Raw genomic sequence first — 22,047 nt, 5'->3', positions numbered from 1 at the left:
ACCTTTCAGAGCCTCATACGTAAAACAGGCGTGATACTACCCCCATTCAAAAGGTAGATGGAAAGATTCAGAATTAACTTTTAAATCTGATCACCTCTGGTGGTTCCAGAATGTAGGAGGTACTTGTGTCCAACAGCACATGTTGGCTTTCAGTGCCCCAATCTCCAGGCTTGACTCCCTCCAGAACTAAACCTGAAAACTACATTTCCCAGGCTCTCTTGCCACTGGCAGCCAATAGGAGACACCCGTGGGAGACTGGCAGGCAAGGAGAAGGGAGAGGGATTTGCTCCTGGCAGTGCCTCCAGCAGAGGCAGGAGCCCTGTGCAAGGGCAGCTGTGGCCCTGGGGATCCAGCAGCAGAGGCACTTCCAGCAGCAGCTGCAGGGCAGCAGACCCCGAGGTCCCCATTGGGTGACAGTGCCCCTCGGGGCAGCTGGGCTGCATGAGGGCAGTGGGCCACAACCCCCAGGACAAAGGCAGCTTCCTGGTCCAGAGCTAAGAACCTTCATTTCCTTAAGCTCTCTGAGCGTTTTAGCCCCCTTGTAACCAATTCCTTGCATGAGGTCCTCTTGAAACATCTAGAACAGTCCCAGTCTCCTGCCTGGGTGCTGACTGGTGCCAAAACAGCAGGTGGCCTACATCTGGAGTGTTACTCCAAGCATCTTCCTTCATTGAACCCTAGCACAGGCCTTCAGGGGTGCCAAGAACCACCGAGGCACCCACACCCACAGACACACACAAATACCCGACCCTCAGATCAGAACTCAGATGTGGGCTCAGTTTGCCCTACTAGATTGATGGCATGAAACCTTGGCCCTCCCTTTGTGAAGGGGCCCAGCCATTCTGTTCTAATTACTGCCCCAGGCCCTGACCTCCAAACAGTTTGAAGCTCACTGGTTCCCCACTCTGCCTAGGGCTCCCAGCCACCCCAGTAGGACAGAATCCTAAAATGTGCACAGCTTCCCACCCATCCCTTTGACAAAGTGGTGAAGGGAATGGCTTTTGCTGCTAGCACAGCTCAGGAGTGGCTCTCGAAGCAGCTGGCAGGGAGCTTCCAGTCCAACCTCTGCTCTTCAGAACTGCAAGGTGTTATTAACCCCATTGCACAGACGAAAGCAGTGAATTTTAAAGAGATAAAGGGACTTGCTTATGGCTTTCTTCTGGACAGGCTTCCAACTGTCTGACCACAGCATTCAGCACTTCCTGTTGTTAATTCTTCCACCTGCTCTTCCCTATTCCAAGTGCTTGTGAGATCAACACACCCCTCAGCTATGCAGAGTCCTCAGCTCAGGCTGAGCCCCACATTCTAGACTTCCCAATCCTGAGAACCCAACACACACAATGTCTAGGATTTCATCTCTGTTGATTGCTATTTTCTGCCAAGGAAGCGAGACACTCACATGCACTAAAGTGGGCCAGTGGGCCTCTTTCCTAGAAACACATTTGCTCTGAACAGAGGCTTCAGCGGGCCACTGGGTCAGCTGTGCAGGTTGTGTACTCACCGCCCTGGTGGGTGTCATTCATGACATCGTCCGTGTGAATAGCACCCCGCCCACCACCTGGAGTCTGCAGTCCACATTACACACGGGCCCTGTCTTTCCAGGACAATGCTTAATCCAAAAGAACACGTAGGTCGAAAGAACTCGTGGCTAGGGATCAGGAGACCTAGGTCTGACCCGGAAGCTCCCATGAGCCACTGACTCTCTGTGGAATTGTGTTTCCTCTCTAGAAAAATCAGGGCATTCATTTGTTCAAAGCTGAACACCTACACGTGTGCTTTCCAAGTCAATCACACAGCAAGGAAGGCAGGTCTCCCCACTGCAGAAACAGGAGATGGAGGCTAGAGAGTTGAGGATTTCCCAGTATCCAGGTCAAGAGGACCAGGATACTGGGAAATCCAGGATACCTTGGGCCCCGATTCCCGATTTTCAGGCTCCGCATTTAGTCCTACCACATGACTTGGGTAGCTTTCTGAGGCACGAAGAGGTTTGTGCCTGAGTGCCCATGCAGTGGTGATCTTCAGGAGTGCTGCAGGTGGTGTCACAGGGTGGCCCAGCTCCATCCACTCCCTCATGAGGGGTGGCCCTTCTCCAGATTAAGCGCAGAGCTGGCTCCTCTAGGTGCCAGGTGGAGGAATCCCAACATTCCCCCTCCAACCCAGGCCTGCCAAGTGGAGCCTGAGAACAGATGCTGAGCACCTTGTTCCTGGCAAGAATGATGGATTTGTAGGCCCCCTTCTAGGAGCCACGCTGACTCCCCAGTACACACTGTGTCAGCCCATCCCGAGCTGTGAGAATAAACAGTGCCATTATCCCTCCCCTGACTGCCATACAGCCTATTTATACCACTTAAGGCACGGGATAAATGGTTTCTCCATCTCATAATGAAAGGAATATTTCATTTTGCAGAGCTAAGGAACTGTTTATTGAGCATAAAGACAACATTTATACTATATTTTGGTAATAAACTGATCTGGAAGTTGGCTCATTTAGGCAGTGGCTTGCCTCTGAGAGTGGTCCCCTCTGAGGTTGGTGTGGGTGGGAGCAGGGGTGCACAGAACCTGTGACATGGGCAGTCTCGGGGCTGTGGAAAACCCTTCCATTGTCATATTACTCAACAAGTCTTCACAGCACCTTAGTGATTGCCATTGTGAGCCCCAATTCATGGGGAAACTAAGGCACAGAGAAAATCAACAGCTTTCCTGGATCAGAGAAGCAGTAAGTGGTAGAGTTTGGATTAAGCGTAAGCACATCGGCTCCAGAGCCCACTCTCTTAACCACTGTTCTGCAGTTTTGTTCTCAGCCTAAGAAAGGTCTAGAAGGTAGAAGGAACATACCAAGAGGTGGCAGGTGAGAGAAGACTTTTATAGCTTATGACACACGAGCCCAGCCCAGCACTGGCCCGGGGTTGCGTTGCCACTCTTGATTACTGTTTCCTGAGAATGAGGCTGGTGGGGACCTTGCTCCCTGAGGCTCCCCTCTTTCAGGTTCCTCACCGTCACTGCCTTTCCCAGAAGTGCCTCTCATTCACAGGTCTGGCTCCACAGCTCCATTCTGTCACAGGAGCAGCAGTGGAAAGCTGGCCGTCCTGGCTGCCTCCATCCCCTGCAGATGTGGGTACGCTGCTGGGACCTCCGCTCTGCCAGATGGCAGCATCTCCTCCATTTGCTCCTATTCACCCACTGTTATGGACTGAATGCAGAAGTCCTAATCCCCAATGTAATGGTAATTGGAGGCGAGGCCTTTGGGAGGTGATTAGAGTTAGATGAGGTCAGGAGGGTAGAGCCCCCATTACGCAATTAGTGTCCTTACAAGAAAAAGAGAGACCAGAGCACCCTCTGCACCTTGTCAGGTCACAGCAAGAAGGCTACTGTCTGCACACCAGGAAGAGAGCCTTCACCAAGAACTGAATGCACTGGCACCTTGGTCTTAGACTCCCCAGCCTCCAGAACTGTGAGAAATCAATGTCTGCAGTTTAAGCCACCCACCTGTGATATCTTGTTATAGCAGCCTGAGCTGACAGAGATGCCCACAGAGGTACCAGTAGGAAGTCCATGGCAGTACTTAAAGTCTTTGGGCATCGCTATGTGCTGAGCATAGTGCCAAATGTTTCAGAAGTTTGCTAATCTTATAGTAGCTTTGGCAGTGAGGTATCACCTTCTCTGGTTTAAAAATAAGGAATCAGAACCTGGAAAGTCAGTCAACTTGAGATTATCCTGGATTACCCCAGTAGGCCTTAAAGGTAATCACAGGTGTCCTTACAAAAGAATGGAAGGCATGTGATGACAAGAGCAGGGATTGGAGAGTTTCCCCATGAGCCAAGGAGTGCCCAAAGCCACAGAAGCTGGAAGAAGCGAGGAACAGAATCAACCCTGGGGCCTCAGAGGAACCAGCCATGCTGACACCTTTATTTACCCTGAAAAACTCATTTCTACATTCTGATCTTCAGAACTGTATAAGAATAAATTGGTGTTGCTCTAAGCCACTACATGTGTGCTAATTTGTTAGAGCATTAATCGGAAACTGATACAGTGCTATACAACCCAGTCTCCTAGTTGGGTCCTGATTTCAAAACAATTGTTCAATTGATTACATAAGTGCACCAGGATTTGTCAGTATCCCAACATAAGTCAGAAAACTCCATCGCTATGTATGTAGTGTTGCCACTGATGAGAATCCTGAAGTTCACAGACAAAAAGTGACTTGTTTAAGTGAACTGTGGTGAAAGTGGGACTCTGGCTTTCAGATGAATCTTTTGTCCTCTCTTTTCTCTTTTGGGCAAGCTATACCCCTAAGGAGTAACAAAGCTAGGTCACTGTGGGTCTCAGAGTCATTTTCTGTGTGAATGAGTGTGTATGTATATGCTTCTCTTTGTGATTATTTTATTTTGTCCCCACAGCAGATTACAGTCTGATGGCACAATAAGGAAGAGGACATTTATCGGCCTTTTCTAGAAAATTCTTGAAAAACCTTATAACCGTAAAAAAAAAAAAAAAAAAAAAAGGAAGAGGACATTATTCTGAGTTTGCATCATTATTCTACTTGCCAGTTGAAAGTTTTACTGGTGAGGAAGATATAACACTAACTGTTCACCTGAACCATTTCGTGCTCCTCCTGGGCATGGCCCTTGCATCTGGTTGGGCCATGGGACTAGCTCTGAACAATGGGATGTGGTGGAAGTGAGCTTTTCTACTTTCAAGTCTGCAATCTTTATACTGACATACCTTGGAAATATTGAGGCTTTGATTCCAGGCCATCACAATAAAGAAAGTCATCATCTTATTGATGGTGGAGGGTCTTACATTCAATTTGTAAAAAATAAAATAAAAAAATACAGCATCTGTGAAGTGTAATAAAGCAAAGCACAACAAAATGAGTTATTACTATATTGGAGTTATCTTTGGGTAAATGGGGAAAGTGGCTGAGGCATGGCTTACACATGATTGACACTCAATAGACAGTTTTTGAATTAATTCTCATTTAGGACTAATGAGTGATCTTTAAATTTGTTTCTCTTCCATTTTGTTTCCCTACCCTATTCCTTCCTAATTTTTTCCTAATCCCTAATATCATAAGGATGCATGGAAGATACTCCCAAAATGTTTAAATATTTAAGAAATTTCTCAGCCTTTCCTTCAAGTCTATCTCCTCCTATGCCCCAGCCCTTCTCTTAATAATATGAGTAATATTAATAACTATTACCAAAATGTGAACATTTTTGATGTGTCAGATCCACTGCTCAATGCTTTCCTCATATTGTCTAGCATTGTATTAACATTTTCCTTAAGACTCTTAACTTGCCCACCCTTCCTTGAATTTCAGTTCCTTGTCTTTTTGCCAATCTCCTAAGTGAGGGAGTAGGTCTTTAACTTTCTTTTAGCCCCTTCCTGTATCACCAATGTATGTAACTAGGATTTAGCAGGTACAATGATTGAATAGATGGATGGATAATGGATGGATGGATGGATGGATGGATGGATGGATGGAGGGGTGAACAGCTGAATAAAATTATTTACATATTTTTCACTCCTAAGTCATTGAAAAACAGAGCAAATCAGAGGTTCCCTATGACAATAGAGAGTTCCAGGTAAGGATAGATTTTGCAAGGCACAGCCGATTTATTCAATATTGCAAATAAGTAAAAGTGATAAAGTTCCCCCAAAGTCCAGAAACCCAGATGGATGTCTGGCCCTGGCCAAATGCACATGATATATTCTTATTAATAAAGCCAAACTAGTGTCCTCAAATTATCCAAGGAATACATTTGCCCACACACAGCTATGGGGAAGCCATTACTTATTAATAAAGCAATAGCTAAATCTAATTATATCCCCATCAGAGGCAGCTGGAATAAAACCAGGCTGGTCTTCCAGAGCTCAGTGACCTCGCTGACCTCAAATCAAAGTTTAAACCATCCATCAGCTTCCAATACATTCCCAGCACACCTACCAATTACGAGCACCCGGGTACTGCTGTCTGCCAGGGGTCAGAGGTCACCGCATGCACTAGATAGCTGGGAGCTGGAATGGGGCTTTAGAAATCTCATTATCCTGTTAACCATACATTTATCTGACAAGATAAAAGAGACTAGGTGACCAAGCTATCATTAAAGATTAATAGAAAGTATAAAAAATTCAGCTGCAACCAGCATTGCTGTTTAGAGCTTGTGAACGGCATGACAGGGTTATTAATCAGGGAGCCAAAAAGATTTAGGTCTCTGCTCTTGATAGTTTCTATTTTTATTTTTAGTTTTGTTTTTTTCTTCCCTCTGTCTCAAGTCATTACCTTGTCTCCTACAACCCCAAACTGTAAGTCAGAGGAGATTCCTGCTAATTGGCTCTTCTGGTTTCGAATTATAACCCATCAGGCCAATTATAAGTTTGCCAGGACTCAGAGGTGGCGCAGGAGGCAGCAGGGGGACACTGGTGGGCTGGCACAGTGATTCAGGCTGCTTCCTGGGCTGCCTGTCCCTCCTCACATACCTGAGAAATCAATACATTTTTAATTCAGTTCAGTCCAACGAGGCACGCCCAAGCCCAAGATGATTTCTCAGCAGTTAATTCCGTTTCTCAGCCCACACCTACCCAGGAGTCAGAGGGCAGGCTCTGTTTAAGGCTTAGGGGTTCTTTTTATTCTTTTTAGTTCTATCTCTTTTTTGTTTGCTTGCTTTTTTGTATTATTTTTTGTTTGTTTGTTTGTTTGTTTGTTTTTGTTTTGCTTAAACAGCAGAAATTTATTTTCTCACAGTTCTGGAGACTAGAAGTCCAAGGTCAAGGTTTGGTTTCTTCGGAAACCTCTCTCCTTGGCTTGTAGGCAGTTGCCATCTGGCTGTGTGCGCACATGGTTTTCCCTCATGCGGGAGCATGTCTGCTGTCTTGGTTCTCTCTCTTACGGCCCACCCATCCCTGCCCCATTCTTTCCCTGCATTCTCCTTCTCTCTTTTGATCAAAAATCAATGTCATTTTCCCCTGAGGCCCTGGAAGGTGGACATTCAGATGGAAACTCAGCAGCTCCCCTTCACACCCAGGCCAGGGCAGAAAAGTGATAGAGTGAGGGAGGTTGGTGCCTAGAGCAGCTGTAGTCCCCCCGTGGAAGGGAGTTGCAGCCCAATGGTCCTCAGCAGGCTGCTCAGGAAGCGAGCTGATCACAGGTGCCCTGAGCATGCAGTGCCTGTCAGGCTGGCCAGGACTCAGGCCTCTCTGAGCCTGCTTCCCAGGCTGGGAAATGGGGACAACCCCTCCTCTCAGGGTTGTTTGAAGATCAAAGGGAACCCCAGAGTACAATTTCTTCTATTGCAATCACTTCCTGGTTTGCTCTGGCTTCCTCTGGGTTCCATTAAAGCTAATCTGACAAATCAATTAAGGATAAAATGTCATTGACTGGCTCTGGCTAGTTGCCAGAGTTCAAGGGCAACATTTGATTCCTCTGTGCAACTTCCCTCTCCCCCTAGCAATCATTCCCCTACCCCCACACACAGAGAAAGTGAGTCCTCCGTGAATTGCCTCATGGCCCTTCTTCTGGTTCACAGACACTGCCCATGCTTCAGGAGCAGGGCCCAGTGCAGGTGTCAGTAAGTTCTCCATAAAGGAATGGGTACCTAGCCAGATGACAAATCCAAACCACCTGCTAGGGGGGAAGTCAAGGTCAGACACAGTCAAGTAGGGCAGACTATCCAGCCTAAGAAGGCAAGGAAGGCGAAACAGAAGGGAAAATCCAGAAGGAAGGGGCAAGTTGGGAAGAGGAGTACAAAGTGGATCAGAGAGAGTGGCTTAGGGTCGAGGACATGCATAGACTCGCCCTTTGAAAAAGCTCTGGTTCCAGCTCTGAGGCCTGTGCTGGACCTAGTGGTTTCCAGGATGGGGCTGCTCAGAAGAGTACGGACATTGCACTGCCAGTGCGTGCTTGCTGAGCAAAATGATCGTTCTTTCCCCCTGGAAAGCCAAGCAGGCAAAGTAAGACAGGAAGGGTGGAAGCAGGGAGGTCTTAGAGCAGAAGGCTGACATGAGAAAAGTGCATGTCAGGAGATGTGCTTCTAGTAATGTTACAGGAGGCAGAATGGAGTTGGGAAATATATGAGAGGGCCAAAGCAACTGTCCAAGGAAGATCTGATGAAGGTCACAGCCAGGGTGGTGATGCTGGGAATGGACCTGAAACAAGGCTGGTAATTGTATTCACTGTCACCTGAACAGAGTTCCAACTGGTCACTCAGCCTGCTTCTCCTTTTCTCTGTACCTCCTGTCCTAGCCAAAGCCTGTCCAGCATGGCCCCACCCAGCCCTGCTCTGGGGCCAGGCCCAACTACACCAGGCAAACAGAAAGGAAGTACATGGCTTCTCTCTCCTGACCCCCTCGGACTGCCAGCTCTATCTGTCCCTCTGCAGAAATGTGGCATTTTATATTGAAGGCCATACATGTCTACTTATTCACTAGATTACTTCCTAGACGTGTATCTAATAAACCGTGACATTTTCAGGTATTCGTCCCCAGACTTTTCCTTTAAGCAACAAGTGCATTGTTTGAAGGTCTCACATTTGAGAAATAAATCCAAAGACCAAGAACCCATGACAGGAATCAGATGAGCAGGATGGCCTTGCAGACAGACACAGGACTGTTTCCTCAAATCCACATCCTCAAAAAAAAAAAAAAAAAAAAAATCTCCTGAAAGATTCTGAGGTTAAGAAAGGGGTGTGTGTGTGTGTGTGTGTGTGTGTGTGTGTGTGTGTGTATGTGTGTGTGTGTGTGTATGCATGTGTTTGTATATATGTGATCATGTATCTGTGTGTTGTGGAGAGGAGGAATGAAAAAGAAGAAAAGTAGTGTTTGGGCATTACTCTTAATTAATCCTCCATGTAATGTACCCATTTTACAGCTAAGGAAACTGATACTCAGAGACATGAAGAAACTTATTCAGAATTACTCTGCCCATTTCAGAGCTGGAACTCCACAGCTCACAGCTAGCTCAGTCTTACTGAAAGGACTGAAGAAATAGCAGTACAATGTTTTTGCCCACCCAGTGGCATGCTCTGTGCATGTCACACTCATTTTCTGAGCACCTTCTGTCTTGAGTATTGTGGTAGAAACTTTACAGATATTATTTAATGGAATGCTCACAACATTTTTGCAAGCAGGTTAATTATTCCTATTTCAGAGATGAGAAAATGAGTCACTAAGAGATTAAGTAATTCTCTTATAATGAGCTATAATTCAAATATGGGTTTGTTTGACCCAAATCCCACAATTTTGAAAACTACATCACACTGACTTGCTTCATCATGATCCAGTTTTGAGCCTTGAGAATTCAGAATTCAGATAGATAGGGAAATCATACCCATGAGAACCAGAGTAGTCGCATGATGGTCTTTATGTAAGGACAGCAGCTACCCTATATTACCCAAACTTCTATTCTCTCTATCTTCCCACTCTCCCATCCTCAGTGTTTCCACTGCCCTGGGCTAGCTTGCCTCATGATTACAAGATGGCTGCCACGGCACCCGGCACCAAACATCACACTCATTTCTGACAACATCCAATGAAAAAGAGACCAGTTAATCCCTGTGTGTCTCCTTTTTCTTTACTTTTATTTTTATTTGTTTCATGTTATTTCTACTATATTTGTCTAAACTTTTGTCTGTGTACCCATATGAAGACCTGTTGTGAAGATGCTCACCCAATGTGAAAAAGGCATCTTTCTGTACATGGGTTGATTTGTTTTTGTAATGAACATACTCATTTTTTTTTAGGAAAAAGTAATAAAGTCAGGATTTTAAAAAACACAAAGTATGTCTTACTATGTCTTTTACTTTCTAAAGGTGCATCAATGTCTCCCCCACACTATCTCTTGATGAGATAAAGGGCAAAGTCCTCAGCAAAATCTATAAGGCCCGCTGTGGTCTGGTCTCCATGGTCTTGCCACAGGACCTGGGTCCTCAAACATGCTGGGTGTGTGGTGCTTCCTCAGCTCGGGCTGCTCCCTGGGGCTGGAGGACCTCCCTCCACAGTTCCCCCAGGGAAAGCCATGGGCTTCCTCCAGGCCCAATCCAAGTGTCACTGCTCCTTGAAGCTTCAGTCAGAAGGTATTGCTCCCCTGCTCAGGGATCATAGAATTGTATTTATTCTTCTACTTTAGTACATGGTATGCTGGAGCCAGGTGCCACTTACTCTCAAGATCTAATTCTGTGCATCTCTCCCAAAGATGTCCCATTGGTCCCTTGAAATCAGCCATTGTGGAAATATTTATACTGTGGAAATTTGCAAATGCTATAATCAGGTATTTTTTCCCCTGGGAAAAGCTGGTTGTTAACCATTTACCAGCACACCCTCCTTCCACCACAAATCAATCACTGAGGTGATTCTTACTCCCTCCCCCAAGCGCCTTGCACAGTGCTTTGCTCAAGGCAGGAGCTCACTTGCAGATAACCAGCTTCTGGAAATATGGTGTAAGTGGAAGGGCAACCCAGGAATCCACAGTCATCCCACCCCCGCCCCCTCATGCTGTGGGCGCTAGCCAGCCCTGGGCTGCAGGGGGAAAGCTGCTGTCACGAAGGTTCCAGTGGTCTTCCAGGAGAAATCCAGCCCTGCCTGTGTGAAAGGCAATGCCTGTGGCTTAACAGGAATGAAGGAGATGTAAAATAGCCCCAGGCCTCCCTGTCCCTAAATCTTACACAATGGAGGGGCTTAAGTGACTCAGCAAATGAGCCAAGCCTTTCACATCTTGGAAAGTGCAAGGTGGATGGTTAAACCTGCCCAAGTACTAGCATTGATCATCAGTTTACTGGTGGGGTCAGAGGGGTCCATCCAGTTTTCTAAAGCACTGTCTGTGCTTTTCAAGAGAGATTGCAAGTGACAGAGAGGAGAGGAAAAAGCAGGCCTGGGCAATGCTCCCAAGAGACCCCTGAGTCCCCAGGTTTGCAGCTGTGACCTGCAGGATGCCCAGGTCTGTGCAGGACACTAGAAGCAGGTGGGATCCTAACTGAACTGACAGACTCATGAGACCAAGCCACTCACTTCACAAGACTGGAACTCACACCCACATGTGCCCTTGAAATCCTAATGAGAGGAGGTCTGGGACACCGTCCTTCTACTTCCCCCACCACATCAGGTGTGCAGGTCATTCTGAATCATTTGTTGAAGAAATAAATCTGAGACTTGGTCCTTTGCACTGTGTGACCTTAGGCAAGGCTCATTTCTCTGAGCCTCAGTTTCCCCATGTGAACAATGAGGTGCCTCGGCTTTATGAACTCATTGATAGCCCCCTCACCCCATAAGCTCTGTCACCTTATGTTTCTAGATATATTTGGGCCATGTCCCCAGCCTAGAGCTCAGGAAAGACTGAGGGCATCAGGGTTGGGCTTTAACATGCCTGACCAGAGACCCACCTCCCTGGCTCAGTGACATATGCAAACCAGTTTCTCTTCCTGTTGTCCTGACTGACCAGGGAGGGACTGCTGCCTGGAGCCCCCCAGCTGGCTGGGCCCTCCCAGTGCCTGCCTGTGGGAGCTGGCTCAGTGCCGTGTGACCATGAGATGAGAGGAACTTCAGCACAGGTTCTGCGCCACCATCAGTGGGCACTTCCTTGAGTGGAAGGATATCAGAGACACATCAACACTTTACTGGCTGCTATGCTAGGTGGGCAAAGCAGGGAGAGGGCACTGCGGAGCCAGCCCGCAGTGGTGGGCACTGAGACATGAGAGAGGTTCATGCTGCCCTGCACCCCACCCTGTCTTTAGTAAAGGGCAGGAAGGGGAGCAAGGGAATATTTTCCTGCATTTTCTGTCTACTAGACACTCTATAATTTGTCTCATTTCTTCCTGATTATAACTCCACAAAGCAGAGACTATTGGTCCACTTTCAGATGAAGTCAAGGAGACGGTGTGCCTTGCCCAACACCACTGGGTTCCAGGACAGAGATTTTTAGAAATGACAGTTAAAAGGTATTGAGTACCACACTCTAGGAAGTAGGTGCCACCAGTACTCTTGCTGAGCACTCCAATTTTCACATGTAAATGGTGGGCTCCACCTCGTTTACCCCAACTAGAGATGTGCTAGAGCCCATAGCCCCGGGACTGACCAGTGACCAGAGCATCTTTTGGGGAGGTGTGCACTGGGGCAGCTGAACAGTTTAGTCCAGGAAGCTTTGAGGTAGGTTCCTAAGGAGTAGCGTTCCCATTTGTGTGAGGTCCAGGGTAGGAGGGGAGTAGGAGAGAGGGGAAAGCCAGTCTGGAACCCAGATTTTGGGCCAGCCTTCCCTGGCACCACAGCCTCACTGAGGACCCAGCCCGAGAGATGGGCTGCAAGTCTTTGACTCTGCCACCCTCTGCCTTTTCTCCATGCCCCTCCTGCTTGTCTCTGTCCAGGCCCCTTCTCACCACTTTAGCTCTTTACAGAGGCCCCTTCCTTCCCCAGGGAGGTTCAAAGCTCCATCAGATATTGCTTTAAGGCCCATTAGAGCAGAGCCCAAATATTAGCAAAGTATGAACAAGCTGTGCCTTCCTTGGAAACCAGCACCCACCCTGCATGTGGCCCTTCCCTGGGAGGGCTTCTCTAGAAGGGAGAGGGACAGTGACCACAAGTGAACCAACACAATTCTGTGTTCCTGTTCCTCATAGGAGGAATCCAGAGCTCAAAGAGGATAGCTAACTTGCCCAATGGCGTCCGGGGAAATGGCAGGAATCCGAGCCAGGTCAGCCAGCAAAGCCAGTGCTTGATCCTGTACCCTTACCTCTCTGTCTAGACCCCAGTCTCATGGGGCACCTCTGTGGGTTGTCTCTCTGTCCAGGCCCTGGTGACCCTTTGGCACAGTGAGCATCTGTCCTACCTCAGGCATGACCCTGGGACCATTCTCAGCCCGGGTCACATCTCCTGTCTTTCCTGGCTGCCTCTCCCTCCATTTCCCCTTTCAAAACATATTTATTGAGAACCTAGGACAAGCCAGAGACTGCTCAGTGCTAGAGGTGAGTAAGCAGGACACGGGGAGAACTCTGTTCTCAGGGTTTATATTCTTCTTGGGGGAGACAAGTAAGTAAGGAAATAAAGTAGATCATCCCTGCTGGTGAGGAGTGCCAGGACAGCTGCCGAAGCAGGTGAGCTCCCCCAGCCTGCCCTCACGCCCTGGACCACATCTGGCCTCACTGGTCCCTCACTTGGATTTGGGGAACAATAATGGGAGGGGTCGAGGCAGGAAAATGCTCTTTGAGTGTGACAGTATCTAGACTTTCACACTCACTGTGGAAGGCAGGGAGTATCCCGTTGCAGATGATAAAACAGAGGCTCTGAGAGGTTGCTCAAAGACACAAGTGCCAGGGCACAAACCCAGCTCTCCTGACTGCCCGTCTAGTGCTATTTCCAAATCACATTGCCTCTCAGGCAAAATAGACACTGCACCATCTCCCAAATGGCCCCAGCTTAGTCCCCGGCCTGGGGCGGCCTGCCCTGGCTTGTGGGGCAGAGGTGGCAGCAAGAAGACCTGTTGGAGGCTGTTGAGTCATCCACCCGAGAGATGCTGCTGCTTTCGAGAGAGGTGGGTGCCTTCCAGAGACACGAAATCAACAAGGTTGGGGGTGTGTTATGGTGCGGATGAGGGAGAGGGAAGCCAGGATGGTTCCAGGTCACACTCTGGGGGAGCATGGGTGGGAATCTGAGGACCAGATGAATAAGATGTGCCCAAGACCTCACGGCCAGGCTTGATCCTGGACTCCTGGTCTGTTTCTCAACACGCAGTTCAAGCTGAGCAGAGCAGGGTGAGATCCTGAAGGAAACCTGGGTCGCCCTGGTGTGCCCCAGCCACACCCCCAGCATCTCTCACAGCCCTGGCACACAGGGCTTAGGATGGTTAGCCAGGGGTCCGGACAACATTTCTAAATTCTAATCTGGCTCTAGGAAGTCACAACTCTTGGGAACTCACATTCCATCTCTGCTTAAAATATTGTTACTGCCCTGCCGGCATGGCTCAGTGGTTGAACATTGACCTATAAACCAGGAAGTCACAGTTCGATACCCAGTTAGGGCACATGCTCGGGTTGCGGGCACGATCCCCAGTGTGGGGTGTGCAGGAGGCAGCCAATCAATGATTCTCTCTCATCATTGATGTTTCTATCTCTCTCTCCGTCTTCCTTCCTCTATGAAATCAATAAAAATATACTTTTAAAATATTGTTACTGACAATGAAATGATACCAGCTATGCAAAAGCTCTTTGGATAGAACCAAGCAATAAGGGAATGAAAAATATTTTTATTACAAAGCATGGGTGGCGTTGAGATATGGAGATGAGAAGGAAGGGCATGACAGGCAGGGGTACGGCCCAAGCCCAGACCTGAGGAGGGGAAAGGGCAAGACCATATGAAGGACATGGTGGATAGAACAGCTAAGTGCTTTTTCATATTATCTTCCTGCTCAACCTTTACAACAGGCCTATTAAAGGCAAATATCATTTTCTTATTTTTTAGATAAGGAAAAGGAGGTGGGCCAAGTTGTCCACACTACTCAGTTTCTAAGTGGCCAAGCCAGCTTCTCTCACCCACAGTAGGCAAGCCCTTAAGAGATGAGAAATGGCTCGCTCAGGTGAAAATTAAAGGGCTTTTTGATGATGACAGTCTTCCCAGAAACTAGTTGAGGGAAGACACTCTTAGCAGCTAGGACCTCTGTAGGTCTCCAAGTTTAATCCAGGGCAATGCTGAGAAAGAAATTAATTGGCCTTTCTTGAGATGAGCCCAAGAAAATAAATGTGCTTTTCTCAATTCCAAAAGCCGGTATCTTAGAGGCAGAGGCGGAGGGGTGAGGAAAGAGTCTCGCAGCCAAGCCCTGCCTATGATTCTCTATGGTTATTACTACCCCCCACCCTGGGCCTCTCTGGAGAAAGAGACACAGACTGCTGATAGGCAACTTGGACAAAACTTAATTGCTTCTCTGAGCCTGAAAAATATCAAACTGCATAAATAAATGTGCTTTAAATTATTAATAAAGGCATTCCATCTAGAGCTGGAGCATGAAAATTAATTTAATTTCTTATGCTAAACTGGCTTGGTATGGCATGTGATTTGAGGATTCAGAGACACAAAGCTCAGGGAAGAAAATGAAGATGGGCGGTGCACTATCTTGGGCATTTTACATTTAAGGTTCGGGACATAATAAGAGAGAAGAAATGAGTGAAAAGAAAGTGGGAGGAAGTTCTGCAGACCAGATTAAAGTCACTTTATCACTGAGAAGTAAGAACAGGAAGTGCACCTAAACCTCAGGCTGTCTCTTAAAGTGCACCAACTCCTCTGAGGCAGCCAGGTTTCTATGAAAGGTGAACTACTCAACTTTCTCAAAGATCGGCACAATTAAACCCAAGGTTGGGATGGACCCATTGGATGGGCTTACAAAGCAGTCTGGGGAACATCAGCAAATGACTGTGTGGCTGGGGGCAGGGACCCAGAAGGACACCCCCCACCCCTCCACCTGCCAAAGCCCATCCTGACTGTCAGGGCTTCTTCACCCCTTTGGTACCTGACATTCCTCCCTGTATCTGAAACACACCTTTAGCTTAGTATCCTGGGCCCAGCCTTTCCTCTCTGAGCCTTGGTGTCCTCATCTGTAAAATGGATTAATATCATCTACCTCACAGCATCTTTGTGAGGATGTAGCCCAGCATTTGGGAATCGCTGAGCCTGGGTCCAAACACTATAAGGGCAGATGCTGCTCCCACCCATATTCTCCAGTATCCTTGCTATCCACTGATATGCCAAGCACTTTTGTTTTGTAAAAGAGGGAGAAAGGTTATTGGATTGGGGACTGGGTGTGAGGGGAGGGCAGAGGAAGGGAGATGATATGGGTCCTCTTCTCATCTGGCTCCTGGGACTGGGTTGAGCTCTGAGATCGAGAAACTTGCGAGTCAGAAGTTGGATGGTTTTGTAGGACTGTGGACAGAAGCAGAGCTTCCTTGGGGCCCAGAGGCAGCCTGTGGCCTGGAAGTGGAGAGAGTCACACCCTCCATTCCTCTGCCTGGAATGTTCAGTGTTCCAGCGTCCAAAGCCCTGGCAGGGGAGGGTGGCCTCCTCCCACAGCAGGGGTCATGCTGGGTGGGGGCAGTGGACACAGGCACGGGAGGAGGGCAGGAGAGGGAGGGCAGGTGGACACCATGAGTGACTGCTTCTTAAGCCCCAAAATACCCAGGGGACACTCACTTAGAGCAGCAGGGAGACAATAAAACAAATAGGCCAAGATTTTCCAGCCACAGGTTTGGGGTCTGGAGCCCCTGGATTGCATCTCTGAAATGTCCATCATTAGGCTAGGCATATAGTAACTGTCGGTACACGTCAGCTCCCTTCCTGCTGCCCTTCTTTCTTATCTCCTGTGCCTTAGTTGGGTGTTGATCCTTTCCTCAATCTGGTTTCCCAGGGAGTCAGGCGTTAGGGTTCTGTATGTTAAATCCCAAAGTGAACATGGACTAACCCTAACACCTTCAAAAAACACTAGCTAGCATTTCACTCTGCATGTTACCTTTCATAGTTAGTAGATGTGTTCAATTCTAACCCACTTGAGTCTCAACAACCACCTTGTAAAGAAATAGCCCCACTTTACAGTAAAGGGAACTAAGGCCCGAGGAAAGAGACTTGTCCAAGGTCACACAGCTTGTAAATCATAAAGCAGGGATTTAGCACCAAGCCCTCCGGTGGCTGGAGTCAGGCTGACCTGGGACTATATCCCAGGCCTACCTCTCAACAGTGGCCACCGGTGGCATTTGCTAAGCCCTTACTGTGTGCTGTGCAGTGTGCTAAGAGCTTCGCACGCATCTCTGTCTGTGTTCACAGAGAGCCTGTTCAGAGGCACTCTCATTATTCCTGCTGTGTGGAGCGAACACTGCACTTCAGGGGGGCTGCTTTCCCTTTCTTCTAGTCTAAAGAGTAGAAAGTCAGCATTCCAGCAGCTCGAGCCAGAGGCCACGCTTCTATCTGCGAGCCCCACTGCCTCCCCCCTTAGTAAATTCAGCTTCCCCACTGGCCCAGCATACCTAGTAACACAGAACTTGCAGGGCTGTGTGAGGACCAAAGGCAGCCACAGAGCAAGCACATAAAACAGAGTGAACTTTAAAAGGAATCGTGTTGCCTTTCCTGGACTGCAAGACTTCCCAGATCCAGGCTGGGACCACAGGGCTGAAATGGAAAGACAGACCAGCGATGGGTGACTGAGCGAGGAGACAGTCAGGAGAAGGCCCATGCTCCTCGGTGGGGCAGGGATGGCCGCACGGTCTGGTGACCACCCCAGGACCTGGGCATGTGCCTCAGCCCTTCCCAGCATCTCTCTGCCTATCAAGGGGTCAAAAACACAGCTGCATTCTTTTCAACAATTTCCACCATTGCAACCACATCCCATTCTCTCCACCTTGTGCTATTCCACCAATTCTATCATGTCAAAGAGGACATGGCTTAGTCGAAAAAATGGTGGCTCTAGAGTAGCATGAGCCTGCATTTGAACCCTGGGTGTTACTGCACCTTTGGGCACCTGGTCCTGCCTCGAAGATGAAGGTGCATGTCAGGGCCAGGCCATCGCCCCCAGGACATCACTGTTTCCCTGCTACTGCCCTGGACGCAGCCTCAAAGCCGCAGAATGAGACAGACAATCCCATATGCCATAGGAATATGTCTAAAAAAAGGGGGGGACACTTGTTCCAAATTTTTTTTAGTAGTTTTTGTTTCTCAGGTATTTGCATTTGCCTTTGAAAATACTTCCATATTGTAACATGATTTAAAAAATAGCTTCTTTTTTTAATAAAATTTTTTCATATTTTAAAAATATATTTTTATTAATTTCAGAGAGGAAGGGAGAGGGAGAAAGAGATAGAAACATAAATGATGAGAGAATTATTGATGAGCTGCCTCCTGCACTCCCCCACTGGGGATCAATCCCGCAACTTGGGCATGTGCTCTTGACCGGAATCGAATCCGGGACCCTTCAGTCCACAGACCAACACCCTATCCACTGAGCCAAAATGGCTAGGGCAAAAAATAGCTTCTTAAATAAAATATTAATTAATGCTTATTAAAGATAGTAAGTATAGTTAGGTTGAATTTATGATACAGTGGAGGAGGACATTTTATTATCTACCTTTAGATTTATAGCAAATCAAGGCCCCTCTTGTATGAAGTAAACATCTGTGTTCATTTTTTAGGACTTCAATAATCCTATATAATAAAGAAGTAATATGCAAATTAACCCTCACACCCTCACAAGATGGCTGTCTACGACCAGGCCAGCAGGGGGGTTAGTGAGGGATGACCAAACGACTGATCAACAGGCTGCATGGGGAAACCAGGCCGGCAGAGGGGGGCAGTTGGGGGCAACCAGGCCAGCAGGGGGGACAGTTAGGGGAGATCAGGCTGGCATGCAGAGGCAGTGAGGGGCAATCAGGCCAGCAGGAGGGGCAATTAGGGATGACCAGGTAGGCAGGCAGGTGAACTACCGTGTTTCCCCAAAAATAAGACAGTGTCTTATATTAATTTTTGCTCCCAAAGACGTGCTAGGTCTTATTTTCAGGGGATGTCTTATTTTTCCATGAAGAAGAATACGGTACACATTTATGTTAAATGAAAATAAAGGAAATTTATTACCTGTATACGGTACGGTAGTACGGTAGTTGTCAACACAAACCAGACAAACTGTGAATCCTACAGTATCAAGAATTTACTCATTTATTCAATGACAATCATGTCATCATCTTCTGGAACATCATCATAACAATCCAATTCCTGAATTTCCTGGTGAATTTCTTGTGACTCCATTTCTTTCAGAATCAGTGGACCAAATCTCTCATGTTTAGCAATAGCACTGTCTTTAAATGAGTACTTCTTGTCAAGGTAGCCTGCTCGCAGTGCATTTGCAATGCAACTGTCAGTGATTTTCTCCCATGAATTCTTCACCCAAGTCACAACTTCTTGCAGTTTAGGTTTCACAAAGTTTCCACGCTGATTGCTCTCCATTCTATTTTCAATGTAGTCATTAATTTCCATGCGCAAATTGTCTTTGAATGGCTGTTTATTGCAATATCAAGAGTCTGCAGATAGGCCGTCATTCCTGCGGGAATCATTATCTGATCTATTTTTCTTTCATGAAGAAATGTCTTCACGTCTTTAGCGTGGTGAGTGCTGGCTGCATCCCAGACTAGCAGACCTCTTTGGCTCCCTCGCATAACAAGTGGCAGCATTAAATCGACCCACTTCCTTATAACTGCTTGTGTGGCCCAGGCTTTTTCAGTTTCAAGAATAAAAACGCCCAAAACACGTTCAATCTTTTCCTTCTTGCCCTTAGAAATGATTAAAGGTGGGATTTTAGTGCCATCCAGACGAATTGCCAAAATACAGGAAACACGTGCACTTTCGTAAGCAGTGGAGGGAATGGATGCTAAGGAGGCACCCCGCTGTTCAATTGTTGTTTGAGATGATCGGCCCATAAACACTGCAGTTTCATCCATAGCAATCATGTTGGAAAGATTGTATTTAGAGAAGTCAGCATCATCAATAAAGGACTTGAATGCAAGTGCTCGCTTAATAACTTGAGTATCTTCCAACCTAAACAATGTTGTAGATCTTCTTAAAGACAGTTCACTTCGCTGAAGGAAATTATCCAGCCAGTGTTGTGATGCTTTGAAGTCTTTGGGGGCTATGTCAAACTGTGGTGCCATTGCAAGGGCAAATTCTTGAATCTGAGCCCTATTCACAACCAAAGCCTTTGTTCTCCTGTCAACAACCCATTCACAGATCAGGTCTTCCAGCTCGGAAAATAATGGTTGCCAACCTGATCCACACTTGCGCTTTTTAGCATTTCCCTTGTCCACTTATTCAATGAGGTTACCATACTCTGCTCGCCATTTTCAGACCAATCGGATACTCAACATCTTCTCTTTGCAGAAAGCAGTAAGATTTTGGCCCCAAGAGTCTTCCACGATTCCTTTCTTGTACTCCACGGAGTAGCTTTTTCTTTTTGCGCTCATTTCTACTGTAGGGGTAAAAAAAAAAGGAATTGGGGTATCAAGGTGGGGGGAGGGGGATCACTCAAAATGACACGGGGGGATCAGAGGGGGGAATCAAAATGGCACAGGAGAATCAGAGGGGGGGTTACCATTTTAGCAACCCCTTTTGATCCTCCTGTGTCATTTTGATTGCCCCCTCTGATCCTCCTGTGTCATTTTAAGTGATCCCCCTCCCCCCACCCCTGTGCCACTGAACACCTTCACCAGACATCCCCCCTACCCCTTTATCAGACATTTACCCCCTGGGGCCTGCCTGGAGACTGTCACTGGGCTTGCTGGGGCCTGGATCTGGGCTGGAGCAGGGTCTGCCACTGACTGAGAACCTTCAGTCATCATGAAGGCGGCCGTGAGCATCAGGTAGTGTCACCAGAGACAGACCAGCACTCACCACCTTTGCCGCGTCCCGTCTGCTCTAATCCTCCTGTTCTTCTACACACATCTGCCAAAGTCTCCTCCTCTCTCCTGCCCCACACTCACCGCTCACTCCGACCTCCGCTCCACCTCCACACAGCAGTGACATCAGGACTCCAAGTAACGTCACTGGTTGCTAGACGCAAGTCGGGGCGGCCCTAGTGACCAGTTTACGGTAAATTAATTTTCATTGTGAAACAGAGCCTGGGGCCTTATTTTCGGGGGGATGCCTTATATTTCACTCAGAAGGAAACCTGTGAGTAGGTCTTATTTTCAGAGGATGTTTTATTTTCGGGGAAACACGGTAGGAGCCAGTGGTCCAGGATTGTGAGAGGGATGTCTGACTGCCTGTTTAGGCCTAATCCCCAGGCCTAAACTGGCAATCGGACATCCCCCAAGGGGTCCTGGATTGGAGAGGGTGCAGGCTGGCCTGAGGGGACACTCCTCCCCCGTGCATGAATTTCGTGCACCAGGCCTCTAGTAGTTTTATATTTTACATAATGATAGGAATTTATGGCTTGCTACCCCTTTGCAAACCACTGCTGGTCACTTTGATTTAGCTGTCACTGCATCATTTGTTGGGATGCCACTGCCAATCACTGCATGGCAGAGTGTAGCTACAGAGAACAAATTATAAGAGAAGCAGGTAGTCTTGATGCCTATGTCTTGTGCTGAAAGCTTGGAAGGAAAAACCCCATTTTCTCAGACAATGCTTTCACCCTGAGTCAAGAATTTCACCCGGAGGACAGAAAGGGCCCAGCTACCTGGAAGCTTCTGTGCTGTCCTCTCTCCCTTTCTGGGCCCCTCACTCTCTCTGGGCGAGCAGCGCTGAGTCCCTGAAATTGCATGTAAACAATAATATGTGCATAAAATAACAAGCACCAGACCACGCTCATGCTGGCTGTGGCTGTCCTTGACCCCACACATCCATGTCATTGTCCCGATTTCAAGCTCCTTACAGCTTCCTTCTCTCTGCCTAAGAAGTCTTCTCCTAGTTGGGTTGGGAGTCTGGCCAGACCTGATCCTCACCTGCCCTACAGTGTGGCCCTAAGCAGGTCACCTTGTTTCCTCATCTGTAAGACAGGGATGAGCCTATCTAACTCCACAGGGTTAATAGGAAACTCCTCTGTGATCCTGGGTGTGGAAGTCATTGCACACTGCAAGAGCCTACGGTTATTACTAGTATTCTATTTTAGCCAGATGACAAGCAGACACTCATCTAATTGTACTCATGTCTCTTAAAATATGAGTGACCCCAAGTCTCTCCATTGGAAAGACAAATGCCATATGAGTTCGCTTATATGTGGAATCTGGAGGTCAAAACAAAGGAGCAAGCAAAACAGAAACAGGCTCGTAGACACAGAGAACAAACTAATACTTGATATAGGGGAGGGGAGGGGGGTTTGAGCAAAAAAGTAAAAGGAATCAAGAGGTACAAACTTCTAGTTAAAAGCATAAAGAAGTTACAGGAATGTAGTGTATAGCAGCGATTTTCAACTTTTTTCATCTCATGGCACATGTAAACTAATTACAAAAATTCTGCAGCACACCAAAAAATATATTCTATTTTTTGCCAATCTAACAAAAAAAAGGTATGTATAATTTTGATTCATTCACAGTGAATGACTATTGTTGT

Source organism: Plecotus auritus (assembly GCF_963455305.1).
Source record: "Plecotus auritus genome assembly, chromosome: 1".
NCBI classification, from domain to species: Eukaryota; Metazoa; Chordata; class Mammalia; order Chiroptera; family Vespertilionidae; genus Plecotus; species Plecotus auritus.
This window is presented reverse-complemented; position numbering follows the sequence as displayed.